This window comes from Electrophorus electricus, chromosome 22, assembly GCF_013358815.1.
Source record: "Electrophorus electricus isolate fEleEle1 chromosome 22, fEleEle1.pri, whole genome shotgun sequence".
Classification (NCBI taxonomy): domain Eukaryota; kingdom Metazoa; phylum Chordata; class Actinopteri; order Gymnotiformes; family Gymnotidae; genus Electrophorus; species Electrophorus electricus.
The window spans coordinates 3,821,129-3,829,932 of NC_049556.1; the positions used below are offsets into that span (position 1 = coordinate 3,821,129).

Below are 8,804 nucleotides of genomic sequence, written 5' to 3' on the forward strand. Positions count from 1 at the left end.
ATCTGACTAATAACATCCCCTTCTGTGTTAAAGACGAGAGTACACAGTGTAAGTTCACTGTGTGGTACAGAGACAATGTACAGTTTTAATGGTCTTACAAGCTTCTAACACATCAGTTTATTGAGAGATGAACATAAAAGCAGAATATAATTACTGTGTGATTTCTACACTGGAGCCTGAGCTGTTCTGACTGTGCAGCCTAATTGGTCACAAATACTGAGTAGAGAGACCATCACACTCACCTGTGAATCAGCAGGAGAGAGTGTAACTGCCTGGACATAATAATGACACAGGGGGGCAGTAGAGTTCACTCCTCTCATGAAAATGAATGTGACATAAAAGTGTATGACATCACAGGCATAATTAAAGATGACACATCATTGAAAAATATGAACAAGGTGTCTGGCTAGATTAAATAAAGAGACTCTTACAGTGAGATGTTCATGTTTTAAATGCTTATAAAATGCCATGAAATACAAGATCACTATAAATTATTAAACAGATTTGAAATTGTCACAGCATTGTGGTTTTGAGAGGTTTGCAATATGTACTGAAATATTTTAATGACATTTTTAAAAATCCAAAAATATTTTTAATTATGCACTTTTAATCTGATAATGATGGACATTCCTAACAATATATAAATCAAAAATATTCCTGAACTTCATCCCAAAGCTTTACCCACTGCTACACTGTCTGTGGAGCCTCAGGGTTCTGTGTTCACTGGAGAGTCAGTCACGCTGAAGTGTGAAATAGAGTCTAACCATAACTGGAGGTATCAGTGGTATAAAGGCAGCAGTAAGACTGCAGTCCATCAGTCTGAGATAAACACCTTCACCATCAGCTCACCAGTAGACCAGGATCAGTACTGGTGTAGGGGAGAAAGAGATTACCAGCCTACATCATCACGGTACAGTAACGGAGTGCATCTGTCTGTTAAAGGTGAGTAATTACCATGGTAACAACTCTGAGAGCAGCATGTGAACTCATGAACTGCCATTTAATGAACTGTGAGAATGAGATGTTCATGTTTTAAACTCTTGTAAAATACCACTTAATGCATAATCCGTATAAACAATTAAATTTTAATTTGTCACAGTAAAACCTAGACCTGAACTCACATCACACCTTAAAGGAGCTGCACTCGTGGGAAACCCAGTGACTCTGCACTGTAAGATGGAGCAGTCTGATGGATGGAGCTTTTACTGGTTCAGACACACACAGAACCCTGAGAATGAGACCAACACTGCAACAAGCTCCTACACCATCAGCTCAGTGGCGCCCTCTGATGGAGGCCAGTACTGGTGCAGAGCTGGCAGAGGAAACCCAGTCTACTACACACACTACAGTGATGCACTCTGGGTAAACGTTACTGGTGAATATCTCTTTATGATCTATAACTACTATAGAAATGAGAAATTTATTATTTTTGAGCACTGAATTTAGTTTGAAAATTCTTCTTGTAAGATATTGTAAGATACTCCTGTAACAGCAAAGTTTTAACAACACTAAGATCATGTGTTTGATTCCCAAGTGTGCACACGTATTGTCATACTGATAAATATATAAGTATTTCTGGATAAGAGCCTCTGCCAAATGCTGTAAATCTAAATCTTCAGACAGGACTGTTACTTGCTTTTATATAAATTAGTTTCTGTACTAGAAATGCATTTAGTAACATGTGTGTTAGTAATTAATCTTATTTTCTTCAGTTATTGGCAACTGATCTGACATCTTTACTGATGTGAAAGGTATTTATCTAGTTTATTTTATTTTAAATGTATATTTCCAGTTCCCATGAGTCCAGCTGGTGAGTCTCCCCTTATTGATCTGGTTGGGTTGTCTGTGGGACTGAGTTTGGTTCTGCTCTTCATCTCACTTGTCCTGTTATGGTTCTACAAAACCAACAAAGGTCTGATATTTTCTGCAGAGAATTTGAATAATTTAAATGTTATATTTTAGTATGATATTCAGTGTAATGCCTAATTAAATTAATTAGCACTTTTCTTTTATTTCTATGTTGTTCAGGTGTAGAATGTCTGTATCACCGCACTGGAAATCAATCAGACACCAATCAGACATCAGATCAGACCCAGACAGAGTCAGGAGGTGAGGGGTGTCAGTCAGGATACACACCACTGCACACTGCTCAGGCAATGAGCCATTAACAACTTTCCTTATTAGCAATTAAGCTTTGATTTCATTAATAAAACAGTTTAAATCTTACATCACTTTTGTTTCACATTTATACTGTACCTGATAATCTTGAAGTTTGGTGTTTATAAAATTATGTTTTCTTTTAAACCTATAAACAGCCCACACATATGACATTGTTGGCCGAACAGACAGGAGTGGCATAGGTAAAAATTTTTTATTTCTCACTAACTCTAGAAACGTCTGACCATAGTTTGCAGCTATACTGTAAAGCCCAGAAGCCTCTTGTAGTGACTAATACACTGTACTCTCTATCAGATGAAGCAGCAGATGAACTCACTGATGTCATTTATGCTCAGGTCATGATACACAACAGCAAAAGCAGGAATAAAGGTACATCCACATCACCCTCACACTGGAGTTTAATTCACATACACAAAATTAACAGGTCACACACAGGTTATGGTATATTGATGCAGATACTGTATAATACTATCACTCTGCATTCAATCATCTAAACCCACGTCTCAACCCCTCCTTTATATTTTCGGTATCAGGAAGTACTGTTCCAGTCCAGGACCCACAGGCCATTTACTCCCAGATTCAGTCAGGAGGAGTAACAGGTTGTGTATAACTACTCACTGGAGAATACAGCCTGCTCTACAATATTATTATTATTATTATTATTATTATTATTATTATTATTATTATTAGTTGCATTTATATTGCACCTTTCTCAAACTCAAGGACGCATTACAGACAGATATCCCTTTTTACACACTCTACATCACTCTATTATACATATAAGTAACAGGTTCTTTATAAATACTCCCTGGAGAATATAACCTGCACTCTAATACAGACATGGACATTACATGGAGAAAAGGAATCACATGCTGAATGGTCTCCAAAAACAGCAGCAATGCATTGCGGGAATGAAGCTTGTAGGATGAGATGTTGTTGGCTGATTTGTTAAAAATTTAAAGCTCAGTAACATGGTTACAACTGCATTTGACTTGGTTTTGTTCTCTGTTGCTGCATATGTTGGTGCTGTACCCAGTGACATCACATATTCGGAGGTTGAAATGAAACCGAAAGCAAAGAAAAAACAAAGTAAAGTAAAAGATGTTTTAGTGACCCTTACTGGCAAACTAAGATACTGTGGCCCTTACCAATCATTTAGATACTAAGTTTCGACTCAGTGCTTAGTAATGTTGCATGCTTTGTTGTCCACTGTATTCAGGTCATGTTCTAATCATTTGGAGGGTTGTAGTTCTTCCTGTAGTCTAATTCAGGCTTTTGCCCTCTAACAGAGAAGACCAGTGTGGGGACAGACACTGTGTACTCAAAGCAGATGCAGAATTCACACAAAGGCCAAGACTTAATGCACCATTTCAGAGATACGAGGCTGTAATGAACAACTACTGGACACAATGCCCCAAAGGAATACTATAACTGATCATAAGAAAGGCTTAAAAGAATACTTCAAAACCAGCTAACAGTGAAAGAAATATAGCTGAACCCAGTCAGCAGATCATTTCATAGAGTGCTTTCTGATGTCCACTCCATTCATTATTGTCAGTATCAGCTTTTATGGTGGGAGTATTTAAATAAGCATGAGAGAACAATGAGGTTAAAGTGAACAACAATGTAAAGTGACTTGTGCTCAGATTTATAATAATTAATAAAAAACATGAAACATGTCAGATGAGTTCACTGTTCATGTGCTTACACAGAACTAAACAAACCAACTTTCTTAGATGTAGAACATTGTATAGCTGAACTGAAAATTATTATTTGCAGTTTAAAAAAAAGTCTGATCTTAATGAATGTTTTCAAATACATCAGACCAGTTCATCCTCTTGTTATGCACTCCAAGCTTCAAGAAGAGCAGGAGATTAAACTCTTTTATCCAAGTGGTCATTCATTTATTTATCTCATGTTTTAAATGAGAATTTCAGATATTCACATCTACAGCAGGAAGGTGTTCAATAATGGATTAAGAGTTAACAGGTTAGAGGTGAAAACCCTTAGAGTGAAAGGAGTTTTCACATTATTAACTCATTTCACTCTTATTGTAGAAATGCTTGATAACTCAAAACAAATAAAATATTATCATTTGAATCTTCATACCAAGTTTCATAGTTGTTGCACAAACATTCCAGGTGAATCAAATTCAGTGGTTTGGGGTGTCCTCCTCTGTGCAGGAGATGAGCGTGTGAGATCTGTAGGGATTCCCAGCCAACACACTTTCTTTTAAGTTGTTGTTTTAAGTATATGATTGAGTGACTGCTTATATTTTTATGTGATTAGCACAGACTGTATCTGTAAGAACTTTGTGATTACAACAGTTATGGACTGTTCTCCTGTGTCATTGTGTGGTAAGGCAGGGGTCTCTAGTACCACACACTCCACTACAAAGTTACATGCTTGGCTGGAGATGACTGATAAGAGATAGTAGCTGAATTTTTGCTTCCTGGAACATCTCCCTAGTGTTCGATTATGGATTACTCTGTATAAATGTAAGTGCCTTTGATACCTGTGTCTGCCGGTGTCCTCAATGGATCTTTCTGTTATGACAGTTATTTTTGGAAGGGCCTAATGAACATCTTCAGCTGCTGTAACTTGACACCAGCGGCTCCTATATGTTACACATCTTGTGACATCATAATGACATCATAAGTAGTGACATCATAATGACCACTATTGCTGCATCATAGTGGGACCATCACAGAATTGGACCAGAACCACCACTATTGCTTTATTATTATTATTGCTCCCACCTCCCCCTGATGTCCCCTGCTGTTGCCCACCACACCTCCAGCCCAGCCAACTACTTCTCTGTTGCCCTTAATGGATGTTCTCTTGCGGGTTGTGTCTCAGACACATGCATACCTTGGGACAAGACTAGTACTTCTAGAGAGTTGGACTAAACATTAATTGCTTATTTCATTTTTTATTTATTTTTCTCTTTAAACTGTTGTTATTGTGGTGTCTGCTGTCAGCCAGAGGAGGATGGGCCCCCCCTTTAAGTCTTGGTTCCTCTCAAGGTTTCTTCCTCATGCTCCAGGGAGATTTTCCTTGCTGTCACCCTTGGCTTCTTCACTGGGGACTTGGACTTGGACAATTGTAAAGCTGCATTTGTAAACCACAGTTCTTAGACTAAGGAATTGGGCCTTCTGCGCTGGCTCAAGTGAGAGCCATACAGGCCTTAGTGGGCAGACCTTTCCGAAGTAGCAGTGGGTTTGTTACCAGCAGTATATTGGAAATCTGGTCTCAATCAGACGGGTGTGTTCAACACAAGCCCTGATAGGTAAATTCCAACAAATACACACTAACAATAAGAAAATAGTAAGCAAATAACAAAACAAACAAAAACCTAAAAATTAAAATGTGGTAAACAAACTAAGATAACCTGGATTTGAGCATTTCTAGCTGCTTAGCAAGACATTATTAACTTAGTTTAGGAAGTCTGTCCCTGCCGAAGTTCCATGAGGGGGTTGCCCCCCCCCACATTTCAGTCAGTTTTTACAGCTCACACTTCAGACTAGACTATTGAGGTGTTTTTTCAGTTATATTATTATATATTCTTATATATTTGTCAGAAAATGAGGCCTGCCCAGTTCATGCAAATTCTGTAACCTTTGGAATTTAGGAGATATAGGAATACAGGAATACATGGGCTCCACCACGAATCAGTTATAAGGAATATAAAAAAATGAAGAAATTAAAAAAATTAAGAAAATCATATATTCCATTTCTGCCTCCTGGTCTTAGAATGAGGGTAGTTGGATAATAATCTTAATTATTTTCCTAATTTCTAGAAGTTACAAACTACTAACTTTAATATATTGCCTAATTGGTTTGTATAGGATTTCTGGTAAACACAACTAGGAGTAACAATTTGTTTACAATATGCATGAGGTAAGCAACATACAGATGAGCTAATCTAGGTGAATATTACAAATTTATGAGGAACAAGTAATGTTATAAGTTATAACAGGAGCACACAACACAATATGGAGATAATATTTTAAAAAAGCATACATTACTGCTTGATTATCATTTGAAATCATAGTATAGGTGGTTACTTTGTGAATCTGTAGGATGAGAAATGTTACTTGCCCTGTTAGAGATTTGAGTCTAATGGTCTCAGTTGGTTGCAATATAACCAGGCTGGTAAGTTTTCACCTTCCCATCCATCAGTTTATGACCCCTAAGGAGAGGGGGTTGGGGATCAGAAGCCAAGCCATCTTGGTAGATAGGCTATTTATGGCTTTGTTTCTCAGCCTCAAGGCACCAGCATGTCCTTGGTCTGGTCTGTGACCCGGGGGTGAAAGAGAGCTCCCCTTTTGACCAGGTCAGAGTTTCATTCGGGGAATGATTTAAAATCTTCACCACAACATAATACCTTTTTCATTCAATTTGACAATTACAACTAGGACAAATCAAATGAAATATTTGAAGTGTTGAAATAAATTAATGAAAATATGAAAACAATTTTCATAAATAAGAATAAATTAAGAATTTAAAGAGTTAAAAGTGCACCGTAGTCCTTAAAAGATAAAACATGTATTTCTACAGGACCCGAGGGAAAAGTGTTTAGCTGTAAGACTGGTGTGACAGAGACCGTCACTTAGGACATGGGTGCTCTGGCTGCTATCCCAAAGATAGGGTTTGATTCCTGGGTAGGGTGGCTGCTGTCTCTCTTCTTTACACACATCAGAAGGGGGATGGTGGCTAGGCCATTAGAGGTGTGCCCCAGGTTGTTGAACCCACCCCTGCTGTGAGGGGATGATGTAACCCAGTGTGAGGACCCCTGCTGTGGGGCATGGGTGTGGACATGATGGAAGAAGGGCATTTGGGTACAGAGGGACACATGGACAGTGTCATGCACAGGGTGCTCCTTGGTGGTGAAGGCATTGTGACTGTCACTTAGGACACTGACAATTAGATTTTTAAAGAACTGAAGCTGTTCGATTTGAATCCCATTAGGAGGTCATTACAGTAGACAAACCTACTGGAGATCTTCATGCATGGGTGTGCTTCTCTAGATCTGTTTATTCCAGGAATAAACACAGATGTGGTTGTATTTGTGCAAAAATACAATGGCTCTGTACATTTACTTGCATTTTTGTGCCATTTTAAAGTACAGTCCAAACATCTGTGTAGAATCCAAGAAGCTACTGCATATCCACCCATCAAACAGTAAAGGAGACCCACATGAAGTCAGTACATTTACCTTTGACACTTTTTACATTTTTGGCATTTAGCAGATGCTCTCAACCAGAGTGACTTATAAAAGTGTTTTGTCATCTACTCATAGAATGTATCCTAGACAATAGAATAGTTTAGAGTTCAGAATACTGTTGAACTAGAAAGCTGCTCAAATACAGCAATCACTGCTCCTCACACTTACAGCTCAACTCACACACAAACAAACATGTACTACCAAGCCTTTGACACGCACACACACAACTCAAGCTGTAATAATGCTTGTAGTATAGCTATGTTATCACGAGATTAAGAACAAGAGAGAGTTTGGAAAAGTGCTGGCTAGAAGATGACAGTACTATGGGTTGTTAATAAATCAAGTAAATGAAACTGGATGGACTGCTTATTTATGTAAGCACACAACAATGCTTATTGAATACCACAACCTCATGTAATATACTGGGGGTGAATATGAGAGAGCGAGCACAAGAGATGATAATAGTGTGTCTATGCATGTATGTTTGTGTGTTTGTATGTGTGCGTATGTGTGTGTTTGTGTATGGGTGTGTGATGGACACAGAGAAAAATAGAAATAATTTATAATAATTAGTAATAATAATGTATGTGTGTTTGAGTGTGAGCGGGAAAGAAAAAGAGGCGTGTGTGAATAAGTGTTAATGGTAGAAGATATAATGACTATATTTGTGTGTCTGTGTATGTCTAAGAGAAACAAAAATGTATAGTGTGTGCGTCAAAGAGAGAAAAAGTGACAGGTGATATTGTATGGGAACGCAAAATATAGAGATGCATACAGCTTGTGACAGAGACACATTCAGTCGTAATGACAGAGTGGTGTGTCTGAGAGAAAGACACAATGGCAGCATGTATGTATGTGATAGAGAGAAATACACTGAAAGTGTGTATGTGTTTGTGTGTGTTTTCCTTCTTACAGAATTACTTGGCATCCACCTTTGTTAAATATCATGCCGTCTCTTGCTCTCATCAACTCTAATGGGAGTGGAAAACATTATTTTCTAACAAGCATTGCACTCAGTAGATTTTTTTAACAAGCATTGCACTTGTTCCTGAGGTCTCTAACTGCTCAGAACACAAACAAGGATAGCACACTGCGGTAATGGAGGTATTAACGAAACTTAAATCAGTGAAGTGTTTCTTCTAAAATCTGCCTTTGTTTCTTTTATTAAATAATTATTTGTATAATAATATGCCTGTTTTAGTCAATAAAACTACATGTGCTTATATTTTGTCACATGATAGTGAGATAAACATGACACTGCTGACATATAGAGAAACTAAATATATTCTGATCAAAACAAATAGAAAATAATTGCACTACAAATGTATTTTAAACCAATAGGCTTGAGAAAACCACAAATAAAACCTTTTATGAACACCTTCCTTTTAGACCGAATGTA

The 8,804-nt window shown here is 37.7% G+C and overlaps 1 protein-coding gene and 1 long non-coding RNA gene across 2 annotated transcripts in view; both read left to right on the forward strand.

Annotated features, from left to right (window-relative positions):
• The window catches only part of LOC113567517 (NACHT, LRR and PYD domains-containing protein 12-like), a 218,612-nt gene that overhangs the window by 56,296 nt on the left and 153,512 nt on the right, over positions 1–8,804 (forward strand). The gene's annotated exons all lie outside the window — the stretch shown is intronic.
• Positions 1,216–3,814, forward strand: LOC118240583. Its single transcript, XR_004775496.1, has 7 exons — positions 1,216–1,375; positions 1,793–1,912; positions 2,029–2,109; positions 2,316–2,360; positions 2,514–2,547; positions 2,712–2,777; positions 3,468–3,814. It is a non-coding gene; the product is annotated as an uncharacterized LOC118240583 (long non-coding RNA).